The sequence below is a fragment of the Halichoerus grypus genome, chromosome 12, assembly GCF_964656455.1.
Source record: "Halichoerus grypus chromosome 12, mHalGry1.hap1.1, whole genome shotgun sequence".
In the NCBI taxonomy this organism is placed as follows: domain Eukaryota; kingdom Metazoa; phylum Chordata; class Mammalia; order Carnivora; family Phocidae; genus Halichoerus; species Halichoerus grypus.
This window is the reverse complement of record NC_135723.1, coordinates 55699791-55714312: the sequence shown is the minus strand read 5'-3', so window position 1 is coordinate 55714312 and position 14522 is coordinate 55699791. Positions and strand designations below refer to the sequence as shown.

At 40.8% G+C, this 14522-nt stretch overlaps 1 protein-coding gene across 4 annotated transcripts in view; it reads right to left on the bottom strand.

Moving 5' to 3' along the window:
- Positions 1-14522, bottom strand: part of CCDC126 (coiled-coil domain containing 126) — a 115844-nt gene that overhangs the window by 31556 nt on the left and 69766 nt on the right. The window contains exon 1 of one of the 4 annotated variants that reach the window (XM_036112470.2): positions 13918-14122. The exons of the other annotated variants lie outside the window; for them this stretch is intronic. The gene's annotated coding sequence lies outside the window, so the exon portion shown is untranslated. Of the gene's footprint in view, positions 1-13917; positions 14123-14522 lie in introns of those variants that run through there. 4 annotated transcript variants of the gene reach the window in all.

Genomic DNA, 14522 nt, shown 5'->3' with positions numbered 1-14522 from the left:
AAAAAAAGGCAGATGCCAAAGTGAAAGTGAGAAAATGAGGAAAGGTGAAACAGACTGGGAAGTCATTAAATGCCTGACCAGAAAAAAAAAAAAAATCCCACAATTAAATAAGTGTGACAGTATTTGAAAATGTCACTAGAAAATACTGCTAATGGCAACAAGATCGTCTTAAGCATCCAACGTAAGATGAAAAATAAGTTACAAACTCTTAAGTTTATACTTCTAAATTTATGCCAGACATAATGAGAAGTGCTAAAACAGTTTAGAAAATTTTGCTGTATTTCCAAATCTGCAATTCCAAATTTTAAATGATACAGTAATGTACTTTTATAATTTAAGGGAAAATTATATAAGGAAAAAAAGATTATACTTCAATTAAAAAAAAGATAAAGGTGATGACAATCATGGAATCTAGAAAGACCTGGAAAGTAATAATGTATATGAATCACCAAAGTGTCCAGTGAAGAAAACTCTTCAATTATACCTAGTGGAGTAAAATTCTTTACATGGAAATACATCTAGAGTCAAGAAGTATATTTCACAGCTTAATGAAAATAATCCTTAAGAACTTTTTAACTTCCTGCAGTATGGGCAAATAAAACATACCGATTTTAATCCGCTTAATAGGGTATAATCACATAGCCAAACTAATAAAATCAAGTTTGAGAATAAGACTAAAAATGAATACAGTAAAGGCTAACTCTGCAGAGCATTTAATCACTTTCCCTAGTGCTAGACACTAGGGAAACTATGGTTCTGCCCTAAAAGTTTGCTTTCTAAAAGCACAGATGCTTTTAAATCTTTTTTTAAATAATAAAAAATAAAGAGTATCTGTTATAATCTTATGTAAAAAAAAATCAAAATACAAAACTTTGTAATCAAAACTTCTATAGATGTGTGTGTGTTGAGATATGTGTTAAGCAGGGGATCTTCTACCCTGGCAATTCACCTGTCCAGTTCAGAAAATTCCCACTCTTTCTTCCACCTACCCGGCCCCCCAGTCCCTGATACACTGCTAATAAATTCTGGGCCTCCAAGGTTTGAAGAACACTTCTCTTGTTGAAGTGTACCCATCCTGTGAAACCTCACTACAAGCATGATTACCCCACTAACTGGGCATATTAATTACTATAGCAAAATAATAACTGCATTAAAAATTAAGAATTAACTCCTTTTCAAATTTTCTTCTACTTCTCCTTATTTAGTTACCATACTAAAAAATAAATCTCTTTGGATCTTATTGAAACTCTACTATTAATATCAATACTGGATTACTAAACTTTACTTAAAAGTCAAGTAAATGAACCTAATATTTTTTCTACAGATTTTACATTTGAGTTCAGAAAGTGCAAGTTCTGGGGTGCCTGGGTGGCTCAGTCGTTAAGCGTCTGCCTTCGGCTCAGGTCATGGTCCCAGGGTCCTGGGATCGAGCCCCGCATCGGGCTTCCTGCTCTGTGGGAAGCCTGCTTCTCCCTCTCCCACTCCCCCTGCTTGTGTTCCTTCTCGTGCTGTGTCTCTCTCTGTCAAATAAATAAAATCTTAAAAAAAAAAAAAAAAAAAAGAAAGTGCAAGTTCTGGATGCCCAAGATAATTTTAAAGTAATTTCTTTGGGGTTCCTGGGTGGCTCAGTCGGTTAAGCATCTGCCTTCAGCTCATAGGTCATGATCCTAGGGTCCTGGGATTGAGCCCCGCGTCGGGCTCCCTGCTCGGTGGGGAGCCTGCTTCTCCCCTCTCCCACTCCCCCTGCTTGTGTTCCCTCTCTCGCTGTCTCTCTGTTAAATAAATACCATCTTTAAAAAATAATAAAAGAATTTCTTTACACACATATATTAAATATATTCTTCTTTAGAGATCTTTCTTTACTGGCTCCTATGTCTTTTCAAGTCTGACCTGTAGGTGTGTCAGCACCCAGTAGAAGGACCAACTGGGTATCTGCTCTGAAGCAGTCACAACAGGCTTCTAAAGCTGGCATGACAACAAAACCAGAAAAGTGACATCACTGGAGAATTAAGAACATAGACTCCTAGGTGTTTTGGCAAATAAAGGTTAAAATGACAGCCTGGAAGGTTTTAGGTCGCTATACATATCCAAAGCCAAAACCAGAGGCAAAGAGGGTACTTCAGTTAAATAACAGCCTTACTACAATCACTTACTTCATACCAGATTCTGCTCTAAGCTCCTTATATGATTTAATTCATTATATCTTCACAACTCCCACATTAGTAGTGTTCTCACTTAACAGGTGAAAAAAACTGAGGCAAAGAGAAGTTAAATGATTTGTCCAAGGTCATACAAATGGATAGTGGTAGAGAGAGGATTCAAAGCTCAGGCCCTGAACCCATGCCACTCTTCTGCAGCAACGGCAATAAAATAGCAACAGCAGAAACTGCAGCCATGAGCAACCACTGAGTTCCTATGGTGGAAGGAAACACTTCGCAACAGCTATTTCATTCTTTTTTTGCAATAACCTCAAAAGAAAGATGTTGTTATTCTCACGTTAAAGATGACCACATTAAAAAAAAAAAAATGACCACATTAAAGTTCAGAGAGGTGGTTAACCTGCCTAAGATTTTTACCTAGGCCACAGACCTCACTTGCCTGAACTTGGCAAAAGCTACAAGCCTACAAGTTCAGAATCTCTATTTCCATTCAGGGTCTGTCCTTTCTTTTACAAAAGGTCCTTAAACCCAGCCCTACTAGAACTCATAGGCTTTAGAGAACTCCACCAAAGTGACAAATCCCAAGACTATAACGGCATTAGACGGGGAACAGGAGATCCAGAGAGGGAGGTGGGGTTGAGAGTCAAACACAGGGAGTGTAATCTCTAACAGGTAAAGTCCTTCCAACTAGGTACAAGCTGTACAAGTCCTTCCAACTAGGTACAAACTTTTTTTTTTTTCAGTTCAGGATTTTATTATTTTGGGTTTAATGGAACTTCATGCTAATGGTGTCTGGGACCAAAGTGCCAGGATCATGTCCAATGTAAGAAGCAGGTGTGACCACTGCTTCACCTCTCTGAGCTCCTCACCTTCCAGAAAGTGGTCGCTTTTCTGTTCAGAGAGTTGTTGCTATTCTTTTCTTCAATGTCCTGTTGAGTTTGTAGGTGTTCAGAATGGTTTGATCCCTATCCAGCATCCAGCTTTATTCCTGGGACCAGACAAAATCCAGGTCTCCTACTCCTCTGCCATCTTGCTCCTCCTCCGGTACAAACTTAACCATGAACTTTGCTTAAAGAGTGAGCGGCAGTATGAACACTAGACACTGAGAGAAAACACCCTGATAGTGGACAGGGCAGAAACTTAGCTAAGGAGGATATGCCCCCAAAGTAATAAATCCCAAGGAACAAGAAAGCCTAGTTTAAACCTAGTGTTTCTCAGGGTGGGGGGCCCAAAGATAAATAAAGAGCCCCTTATTGCTCTGTACTGACTGTATACTAGCTAACTATTAAATTCAGAAAACGGGCCTATATGAAGGTCTCCATACAGGCGCCTGGGTGGCTGAGTCGGTTTAGCGTCTGCCTTCCGCTCAGGTCATGATACCAGAGTCCTGGGATCAAGCCCTCCATTGGGCTCCCTGATCAGCTTTGAGCGTGCTTCTCCCTCTCCCTCTGCCACTCCCCCTGCTTGTGTGCTCTCTCTCTCTCAAATAAGTAAAATCTTAAAAAAAAAGGAAAAAAAAAGAAAAGAAAGGTCTTCATAGCCTTGACTCTCCATGGAATGTGTCTGGCTCACCACTGCCCTCAACTAAAGCAGCCCATCTCAGAGAGAAGTCAGGAAGCTTTATAGGGACTACTATAGTAAAATATTCATATGCTTTGTAACTTGCTTGTGTTTGTTACACGTTTTTCTATAGTAATAAGAAGTTAAAATTTTTTTTAAGATTTATTTATGTTGGAGTGTACATACACACACACACACACACACACACACACGCACACACACACAGTGGGAAGGGGCAGAGGAAAGGAATCCTCAAGCAGACTCCCCACTGAGCATGGAGCCTGACCTGGGGCTCCATCTCAAGACCCTGGACTGTGACCTGAGCCGAAATCAAGTTTAACGAACTGAGCCTCCCAGGTGCCCAAAGAAGTTAAACATTTTACATGAAAAGGGTGTCTTTAAGAATAGCAAAGAGGTGAGAAGTTGGGAGCCATTATCCCATTCTACACTAGGAAACTACAAAATGACACCAAGGAATAAAGTGAGTGTGAGAGCCATTAAGGAGAAAAGACACCCTGGAGCCTTCTCCAAGTTAAAAAGATGGCCTGTGGGAAGTTGGGAGCCGTTATCCCGCTCTACACTAGGAAACTACAAAATGACACCAAGGAATAAAGTGAGTGTGAGAGCTATTAAGGAGAAAAGACACCCTGGAGCCTTCTCCAAGTTAAAAAGATGGCCTGGAGCCAGCTAATACCTGACATAGGGCTGAGCAGTTCAAAGGCCCATGAGGGTTCTCTGAAGCAACGCAAGAAGGCCTGAAAACTATTCTAAGGGTTCATTTCTTTTTTCCTTTTTTTTTTTTAACATGCAAATACTAGATGTTTATAGATGGATAGTCCTTACAAAGTTGAGATCACATATTTGCCACATATTAACACAGGAAATCTCCCATTAATTGAATGCGTGTATGAGCCATTGACATCAAAGATTTCCCTCAAATAATTACTAGGCAGTAGAAATGAAGGTTAATCAACCATTTATAAATGCTGTTTGTTGGTGATGTGCCCCCTCAAGCTGCCTGTGTGTGGGGAGAGGACATTAACAGCCACAATTGGGCTATGGCAGAGGAGGGCTTTCCTTGAGTCTTTTGTTCTGCTTGGCAGCAGTGATGGCCGGATCCGTCTCCAACTCTCGGACATTTTGTCGCAGATGATATCCACAAGATGCTCAAATGTCTGCTTGACATTAATGTTATCCTTGGCACTTGTTTCAAAAAATTCAAACCCAAGCTGTTCTCCTAAATGTTGGCTTCTCTCTGTTGAGATGACCTGCTCGTCTTCCATGTCACATTTGTTCCCAACCAGAATAACCTGGGCATTATCCCAAGAGTATGTTTTGATTTGAGTTGACCTTCCAGAAAGTGGTTGCTTTTCTGTTCAGAGAGTTGCTGCTATTCTTTTCTTTGATCTCCTGTTGAGTTCGTAGGTGTTCAAAATGGTTTGATCCCTATCTAGGTGAATTCCTGGGACCGGATGAAATTTAGGTCTCCTACCCCTCTGCCATCTTGCTCCTCCCTCTCTAAGGGTTCATTTCCACAAGTAATTCCAAGCAAGCCCAGTAGAGGTGACTAAGATTCCCAAAAGGATACAATTATGCCTTTGGGTCTCTTCTCATAATGTTTCACATTAAAATCACCTGGACAGTTTTCTACAAATCCCCATGCCAGGTCACACCCCATACCAATTAAATTAAATGTTGATGGGATGGGATGGGATGGGATGGGATGGGATGGGATGGGATGCAGATGTGGGATGGGATGGGATGGGATGTGGGATGGGATGGGATGGGATGTGGGATGGGATGGGATGGGATGGGATGGGATGGGATGGGATGTGGGATGAAATGGGATGTGGGGTGGGATGGGATGGGATGGGATGTGGGATGGGATGGGATGGGATAGGATGGGTTTGGGTTGGGTTGGGTTGGGTTGGGTTTGGGTTGGGTTGGGTTGGGTTTTTAAGAGCCCTACGTTAGGAGCACCTGGGTGGCTCAGTCGGTTAAGCATCAGCCTTCTGCTCAGGTCATGATCCCAGAGTCCTGGGATCACCCTGCTCAGCAGGAAGCCTGCTTCTCCCTCTCCCCCTGCCACTCTCTTACACCCTCCTGTGCTCTTTCTCTCTCTCAATAAATAAATAAATATCTTAAAAAAAAAAAAAAGAACCCTAGGTTATTTCAATGTGCAGCAAAGAATGGGAACCACTCTCCAAATCTCAAATTTCTTCATAAAGCAGCAATGAGAGCTCCAAGTAGGACCACTGAATTCAATGTTACAAGTCAGTGCATCAGGTGTGACAGAGGCTTCCTACTTGGACCTACCTATAACGAGCCTGAACAGGAAGGGGTAAAGGGGAGGAAAAAAACAGGCTACAATTGAGCACAGTATTTATCAGAGTCCTTTCTCAACCAAAATAGTGTACAATCTGAAAACTTTTTTTTTTAAAGATGTTATTTATTTATTTGACAGAGAGAGACATAGTGAGAGGGAACACAAACAGTGGAGTGGGAGAGGGAGAAGCAAGCTTCCTGTGGAGCAGGGAGCCCGATGTGGGGCTTAATCCCAGGACCCCGGGATCATGACCTGAGCCGAAGGCAGACGCTTAACGACTGAGCCACCCAGGCGCCCTGAAAACTTTTCATCCCAACTTCTAGGCCACCATATTAACTGTCTACTAATGACTAAAAAGTCAAACTTCGTATTTGACCCAAGTAGTTTTTAACAGCAAAAACAAGGGGCGCTCTCTCTCTCACTCGCTCTCAAATAAATAAAATCTCTTAAAAATAAATAAATAAAGGCAAAAACAAAATCATCATCATTATTTTGACCTAAGATAGACTCATAAATATTTTTAGGATCCCCAGGGGAAAGTTCTTAGGCAACTGCAGAGATTACAAAAGGAATTAGAGTGTATATGGCCCAAAAGCAGAAGAATGAAGGAGAGGAGACACATTTAAAATGAAGTTGTCTGTAGAGCACTAGACGTGAAGAGGCAAAGGAGTGTGGTCCAAGTATCATCATCTCCAATTGGATTCCTGCCGCTGTTTCTCAAGTAGTTTCCCAGATTCCTCTCCAACCCCACTTCAAGCCACTGTCCTCAGAGCAGCCAAAATGTTCTTTTAAAAACAAGTCACAATCTTGGGCGCCTGGGTGGCTCAGTTGGTTAAGCGACTGCCTTCGGCTCAGGTCATGATCCTGGAGTCCCTGGATCGAGTCCCGCATCAGGCTCCCTGCTCAGCAGGGAGTCTGCTTCTCCCTCTGACCCTCCCCCCTCTCATGTGCTCTCTCTCTCTCTCTCATTCTCTCTGTCTCAAATAAATAAATAAAATCTTTAAAAAAAACAAGTCACAATCTGAATAGTCACAATTCCAATGGTTCTCAAAGGAGATATGCAAATGAATAATAAGCACATGAAAAGATGCTCAAATTACTAATCATTAGGGAAATACAAATTAAAACCACAATGAGATACCACTTCATACCCATTTTTAGGATAGGAAGGGCATCGGAGTATACCATCCTAAAGTATGCCACTGTGGTATAAAGATTATTTGTAAGTGAAGATGACTAAGAAACAGCAGATGCAGGAAGTGTTCCCTGCTTTGCTCTCCAAGAATTTCAAATCAGAAAGGTGACAACACTCTCATCATGGGAGACAGGGAGCTGATGTTGAGACAAATCTGTACAAATACATCTTAAACAACCCGTACATTCCATTAGTTTCCCCCACATATTACCTTCTCACAATTTACTGCCTCTAGAAGCTAAAACTCCTTTTCCTTTGTCTTGTCAGGTCTTCACGATTTATGGCTCTTTGTCTAAATGATATATAAGCTCTCAGGCCTACCTGCTTCTTCAGGTTTTCGTTTCATTTCTGTAATGACCCTCATTTACATATGAAATAAGCCTTTTCCTCCTGTTAATCTGGCTTTTGTCAGTTTAATTACTGAACCTAAGAAGGTAGAGAAAAAATATTTTTCTTCCCCTGTAACATTTATCAAAAAAAAAACAAAACACAAAAACAAGTGTTGGTAGATGTGGAGACATTGAAACTCTTGTACACTGCTGATAGGAATGAGAAATGATGCAGCCACTGTGGAAAACAGTACGTCAGTTCCTCAAAAAATTAAACACAAAATTACCGTTATGATCCAACAATTCCACTTCTGCGTATAATCACTAAAGAATTGAAAGCAGGGACTCAGAGATACCTGTGCACCTATGTTCACTGCAGCATTATTCAACAATAGCCAAAAGGTGGAAATAACCCAAGTGTCCAAAAAATGAACAGATAAACAAAATGTGGTATATATATACAATGGAATATTATTCAGGCTTAAATGGGAAAAAAATTCTGATACAGGCTACAACACAGATGCACCTTAAAGACATCATACTAAGGGGCACCTAGCTAGCCAGTCGGTAGAGCACACGACTCTTAATCTCAGGGTCATGAGTTCAAGCCCCATGTCGGGCATGGAGGCTACTTTATAAAAATATATATATATATCATACTAAGTTAATTAACTATACACAAAAAGACAAATATTGTATGATTCCACTTCATACAGGTACTTAGAACAGTGAGATACATCAAGACAGAAAGTAGAATGGTAGTTACCAAGGGGCTGGGGCTGGGGAGAGAAGAATGGAGAGTTATGGTTTAAAGTTCAGAGTACAGGGGCATCTGGGTGGCTCAGTCGTTAAGCGTCTGCCTTCAGCTCAGGTCATGATCTCAGGGTCCTGGGATCGAGCCCCGCATCGGGCTCCCTGCTCGGTGGGAAGCCTGCTTCTCCCTCTCCCACTCCCCCTGCTTCTGTTCCTGCTCTCGCTCTCGCTCTCACTGTTAAATAAATAAAATCTTAAGAAAAAAAAAAGAACCATTAAAGTTTAGGGTACAGAGTTTTACTCTGGGATGATGAAAAAGTTCTGGAGATGTATAATGGTGATGCTTGCACAACCTCGTGAACGTACTTAGTGTCACTGAACTGTACGCTTAAATATGGTTCAAATGGTACATTTTATGTGATGTATTTTTTACCACACACAAAGTCATATCACATCACTCCCCTGCTTAAAAACCCTTCAACAGTTTCCCACTGCACTTAAATAAAATTAGAACTCTTTACCTCAGGCCACAAGGCCCTGCAAAATCTGACTTCTGCCCTAATCTCTCTTGTCCTAATCTCACACCACTTCTACTTGCTCACTGTGCTACAGCCACACCAGGCAAGACAAACCAAATTCTTTCTGACCTGTCTGTATACAACTGCTCTTCACCTCCCTGGAATGCTCTCCCCGCAGCTAGTTCCTTTTCATTTTTTAATATCGTTATCTCATATGTAGCCTCTTCAAAAAGGAGCACTCCCACTCCTGCCCCACCTCCAGCCTCAAGGTACTCCATATGAAATTATATATTCTATCTTTAAAACCTTGAGCAAGTTACTTTATCTCCCTAGACCCCGATGTCCTCATTTATATAATGGGGACAACAGGAGTTACCTAATACTGGTAAAGAGAAATGACACCTCATACTACTCAATATACACTAACTTTTACTATTAGTGTCAGGTACTAATGCAGCAATGACAGTAATTCTTTTTTTTTCTTTTTTAAGATTTTATTTATTTATTTGACAGAGAGAGACACAGCGAGAGAGGGGACACAAGCAGGGGGAGTGGGAGAGGGAGAAGCAGGCTTCCCTCTGAGCAGGGAGCCCGATGCGGGGCTCGATCCCAGGACCCTGGGATCATGACCTGAGCCAAGGCAGACGCTTAACGACTGAGCCACCCAGGCGTCCCAATGACAGTAATTCTTGATAATCTGAGTTATCTGAGCTAATACAGGAGATGTTTTACTAGACCTAAATAAAACTCCTCTGATTAGCTCTCATGGCCCTCCGTAATCCAGTCCCCAAAGGCAAATTTATTTCCCATTAGTCACAAAAATATCTCCCCCAATCAAGGCAGTCTTCTCACTGTCTCATACAATAGTAATGATAACACCTTATGTTTACATGTATTTTTATTTATGAAGCATGTTTCCTTACATCCTCTCGTTCAGTTAGCTAACAGCTATCAGAGAGGCTGCAGGCTTGAACAAGTTTCTACTCAAAATTTGTGGACAGCATGAAATATTTCATTGGTACTAGTTACTGAAGAATTACCCAGTCCTAAAAAATGATATAATGGCATACTGTTGAGAAGACTTCATCTTCCAAATAGCCTAAAATGAGACTAGAGTATCTCTTTAAATGCTACCTTCACTAGAAGGATTTCAAAACCTCATCACATTACCCCAGTCCTTGCTGATCTGCTCTCACAGCACATTACTTTATATCAGCTGATTTCACACATCCCACCTTCTCATCCAGTCATGAGCCTTGTCCCCACAATCCCATGTTCCTGAGGGCAACAGTAACCTGCCCTACGCTGCTGCCACAACTCCCACAGAGCCCAGTGAACAATCAGTAGAGATACTTAGAGTTTACTTTAAGCACATCCCTGAGTCTAACCCCACCTTCTCCCAAGCAGCAATGACTTCCCTGCAATGTTGGAAGTTTCAAGATACAATTAAAGTACCTTCAATTATCCATTTTGGGGCTAGATGAACCTGAGAAGAAATCTAATACAATCCCCTGATGTTTCAGATGAAATAAAACCTAGGATATCTTGCCTAATGAGACAGTTAATGGCAGAAACTATATTGATCTAGAAGACAGGTCCTGACTCACTATTTAGGTTTTTCTCTATACCATACTACTTTCTTTACCTCCACTAGAAAGGCTAGGTTTGTAAATACTGAATGAACTGTACTGTTTTGCTTTAAAAGAACATAACCAGAGGGTGCCTGGGTGGTTCAGTTAAGCGTCTGTCTGCCTACAGCTTAGGTCGTGATCTCGGGCGGTCCTGGGATCCAGCCTCCCTCCCCCCACCCCGGGTTCAGCAAGGAGTCTGCTTCCCCCCCTCCTTCTGCCCCTCCCCCCAGTCTGTGCTCTCTTCTCTCTCTCAAATAAATGAATAGAATCTTTAAGAAAAAAAAAAGAGAGAACATAACCAGAAAACAGTAATGGCAGTTTAGAGCAATGATCCTAAAATTCCGAAAATATATGCTTGGACTATTCATTAAATTATCAAGTGGGCACATTAAAGTTTCAAATACACTTTATTCCCATAAATCAAACTATTACGAAGTTGCTGCAAGAAGGATTTAAGAAATCTTAGAGCGTAGCTTTTTTTTACATAAGCAAAAAACAACAGAAAAAATATGAAGTAAAGCACAGATAAATACAAGATCTTCTGGATGGAGACACCTTCACAATGACCAGCAGACACTGATAAGAAAAAACATATTTCCAGAAAAAAGAATTTGGGGGTGGGGAGGGCTGCATAAAGGCCTAGGCTCAACAATCTTTACGAAGTTTCATTTAAAGCATGAACAACTTGGTTTACTCACTCATTCGCTCGCTTATTCATTCACAATATTTACTGCAGTACCTACTATGTACCAGAAACTGGTGATGTGAAAGGTGAAACAAGACAGGATTCCTCTTCTTGTGGAGATTATGTTTCAATTGGAGACAATAAACAAGCAAACACAGAAACAAGTTAATTTCAGCTTGTCATAAACTGCTATGGAGAAAATAAACAAGCAGGGTGATGTGAGGATATCTGAGGAGTCTACGTGAAGTATCAGGTCAAGTAAGGCCCTCTAGGGAGGTCTGATCTAAAAAAGAAGAGGAAAGGGGCGCCTGGGTGGCTCAGTCGTTAAGCATCTGCCTTTAGCTCAGGTCATGATCCCAGGGTCCTGGGATCCAGCCCCGCATCGGGTTCCCTGCTCAGTGGGAAGCCTGCTTCTCCCTCTCCCACTCCCCCTGCTTGTGTTCCCTCTCTTGCTGTCTCTCTCTAATAAATAAATAAAATCTTGAAAAAAAATAAATAAAAAAGAAGAGGAAGTAAAGTCTGGTTCCAATTTCCTTCTAACTAAAACCTTTAGAATTCTTTTCTGACCAGAATCTTGGGAGCAGGCAGTAAATTCCTTATTCCTAGTCTCCTCGGTACAAACAAATGAGAATGGGAGGGATTCCCAATCCCCAGCATGGAATGGCCTGGTTTGGAGAAATCGTCCGAAGTGAACAGAAAGAAACTCACAAGCAAATAAAGTTTTGTGTTCCCCTTGCTTAGAAGAATGGCAGTTCCACTGTTCGGTAATATATAGGTATAGTAATAATCTGATATAGTGATTTTGCACAGAAAAATATATAAATATATTCCCATTACCTTTTTCTAATATGAAGGGGGCAGTGCGGTAAGATGGGATATGGAATAAAATCTAGGTAGCAATCTGCCAGCGTGTTAACTTAAAATGGTTATAAAGCAATTTTTTTTTAAGTAGGCTCCACGCCCAGCATGTACCCCAATGCTTGAACTCACGACCTTGGGATCAAGACCTGAGCTGATATCAAGGGTCAGATGCTTAATGGACTGAGTCACCCAGACGCCCGGTTACTAAGCATTTTAAATAGAAATTTTCAAACTCTAAAAGATTTCTTGTCAAAGGACAAAAAGGTAGAAAAGGAAAAAAAGGGGGAAACTTTTTTCTTGGTTTTCACATTTATTAAAGGCCTTAACGTCTCCATCCCAATAATCTCCGAAGATCTGTTCAAAGTTCTTTTATGCCACTTACCAAATAGCAAACAGGCAAACAAACAACTAGGTATTTAAGCAAGATGCTTAGTGGTTTCTCCCTAGCCAGGGACCTAAAGACAAATATATTAGTAAAAAAAAAAAAAAAAAAAAAGACAAATATATTAGTTCAACATTATTACTACAGTCAAGACAGAGGATCACCCTCATTTTAAAGAAAAGGAAAGTGAAGCACCGAGGATTAATGACTACCCATCGGCAAACAAATGGGGGTAAATTAGGCATCCAAACTCTCAGCACAGGATTCTCGTGTTTTTTCTTTTTTTTTAAAGATTTTATTTATTTATTTATTTGAGAGAGAGAGAAACAGCATGAGAGGGGAGAGGGTCAGAGGGAGAAGCAGGCTCCCCGCTGAGCCAGGAGCCCAATGTGGGACTCGATCCCAGGACTCCGGGATCATGACCTGAGCCGAAGGCAGTCACTTAACCAACTGAGCCACCCGGGCACCCAGGATCCTCATGTTTTTCAAAAGCAAGGAACAAAAATCAACTTAACGGTTTGCAAATAGCACCTTTTAAAAAAACAAGATAAAATAGAAACTATCCAAGTAGACTGTACACACTACAGATTTTATGTCAGTTTTCTTTCAGTTATATACGTGTATTTTTTTTCTTACACAGACACATGCATGCACACACACACTTGTGTATCTATGGAGTCTTGACATAAAAAGATCTCTTGCTATGGGTTGTCAAAAATTTTAAAAACACTTCATTTCACACTGCCTGTCTTGAAATACTTGCTTGTATTTTTTATGGAAACATTGCAATAGCAACATTAAAAACATTAATAGATGATAATCCTACCTAAAAAAATCTCCCCTTCAAATCCCATTTTTGCATTTATTCAATGGTCTGCTTTTTGCGCTTGTTTATGACTACAGCTAAAGTAACTATCAACTAACTAACTAACAGCAATAACAGCAACTAGCAAGGAGAGAAGCTCTCGCTCAGCCAAAGGTGCTACAAGAATCAGTGCCTACTAGTCTCCCAAGTAATTTACAGTTAGAGAAGCAGATATACTTTACAAAAAGACACAGTATGGTTCACCAGAGAACAGAGGTTCAGACAGTTCTCTCCAAAAAAAGACTCAGAAGTAAGTCCTCCACAGACTTGACCTCGGAATGTAATTTCAGGGGGAAAGGCCCATTCTTAAAATACTTTTTCTACACAATATTGCCCAAGGCTAATATCTAGGGAAAAAAATTAACAGAAAACACAGCCATCTACTCCTAATTAGGTCTAAAATTCTAAATGTGAACTGCTTTGAGAGAAGCTACACTAAAATTCCAGCTAAGATACAGAAACATGTCTCAAGATATCAGATCATTTTTAGATAGCATATTTGGGAGAAAAGAGAGAAGATAATAGCTCTGAAGAGTACAAAGATAAAAGAAAATGGGTAAAGTAATTCAGGGTTAAGAAGAAGACAAAAGGGGAACTACTCAATCACTATGCCACAGTAAAAGTTTAATCCAAAACGTATTAGGCTGGGGCACCTGGATGGCTCAGTCAGTTAAGCATCTGCCTTCGGCTCTGGTCATGATCCCGGAGTCCTGGGATCGAGCCCCTCTCTGCTGCTCCCCGTGCTCGTGCTCACGAGCGTGCACGCACACACGCTCTCTCTCTCTCTCTGTCAAATAAATAAATAAATAAATCTTTTTAAAAATAAATAAAATAAAATATATTAGGCTGTACCAGATATTTCAGTCACCTGCCCACAGCCTCAACCAATCATGTTTTGTGACACATGAGCCCACCTCCCCCTCCACAGCTAACTAGACTAGCAGTGGGCACCTTTGCCTGAGGCCTTGGGAAAAAAAGAGCCATCATCAGGATGTTGGGAATAGGAGCAAAAAGGGAAAGAATTCACAAAAAGAAACAATGAAGTTTGGATTAACGGACTGACAAAGTAGATTTACAACAGGTAAACAGAGGCTATAAGTAAAATAAGAGATACACAGTAGAGAGAAAGAGAACTACGCATGTCAAAATGTAGAAAATGTCAAAAATGTAGAAAAAACATGTGCAGTTCATGAAGGAGGAATGCTTGTTTGTGGCAGCTTTCTAGTTCCTACATGTGCATCCCCTTCCTCGAGGTGGG